We start from the raw sequence: 1,436 nt of genomic DNA, 5'->3' as shown, positions 1-1,436 counted from the left end.
CGATTCACTGGATGCATGAAGTCCCGCGTGTGTAATCGATGAGTCACGATTATATTTTTGTGTCGGATGGAGAGCTGACGAAGGAGGAGGGGCGTCGTTATCGATTCGATTCCGCGCCGTCAAGTCGTATCGATTAATCGTTTCGTTAGTCGATTGGGTGGGAGTTTACCATAAACACAACACATATAGGAGTCGTGACCGGATCGGCAGCGTTCCTGTTCTTTTGCAGCGCCCCGCGCTGTTTGGTTTAGAAAAATAAAAAAAAATCTGTTCCAAAGCTTCCCATCCCACCCACCCCACCCACTACCACCCACCCCACCCACTACCACCCACCCCACCCACTACCACCCATCCCACCCACCCAACCCACTACCACCCACCCCACCCACCATCAGCCCCCCCACCACCCACCAGCACCACCCACCACGACCACCCCCCACCATCAGCCCCCCCACCCCATCCACCACCACCCGCACCACCCCTTCACCACCACCCGCATCACCACCACCCACCGCCACCCGCACCACCCATCCCACCCATCCCACCCATCCCTCCGCCCCTCGGGCTAATCATTACAAAAACGAGCAGGGTGTGCGAGTGACAGCCTCCGTTCTTCCGACACACCACGAGTCGTGGTGTTGGCCACGGTGGTTGTTGATGCGCCTGTAGTCGTGTGTGTGTGTAGTCGTGTGTGTAGTCGTGTGCGTGTAGTCGTGTGTTTGTGTGTGTGTTGGCCGTGCAGGAGAGTGTGAGTGTGTACAAGGACAAAGACACACACACAACTTATTGGCACGCAGACACACACAGACACGTGCACACACACACAGACACGCATCTACACAGACAGTAGATACACAGTGCTGTTAACACGCTCTGCTGCTTACACACCCACAGACAACAGGCAGTCAACAACAGCAACCGCCATTCACCACGAAGTGTCGGTGACGTCAGCACAGCCGCCTTGTGCCAGGCTAGGTGCACTGTGGGTCGCGTGTGAAGTCTCACGAACACACGCACACGGGATACACACACACACGCACACACACACACGGTACACACACGGGATACACACACACGCAGCACACACACACACGCGCAGCACACACGCACACACACGCGCACGGGATACACACACGCACACACACGCACACACAGCACACACACAGCACACACAGCACACACGCACACACGCACACACAGCACACACGCACACACAGCACACACGCACACACAGCACACACGCACACACAGCACACACACGCACACACAGCACACACGCACACACAGCACACACGCACACACAGCACACACGCACACACAGCACACACGCACACACAGCACACACGCACACACAGCACACACGCACACACAGCATACACACAGCACACACACAGCACACACACACGCACACACACACAGCACACACGCACGCACAC

This window comes from Lampetra planeri, chromosome 14, assembly GCF_965212315.1.
Source record: "Lampetra planeri chromosome 14, kcLamPlan1.2.h2, whole genome shotgun sequence".
In the NCBI taxonomy this organism is placed as follows: Eukaryota; Metazoa; Chordata; class Hyperoartia; order Petromyzontiformes; family Petromyzontidae; genus Lampetra; species Lampetra planeri.
Note: the sequence above shows the minus strand (reverse complement) of the source record.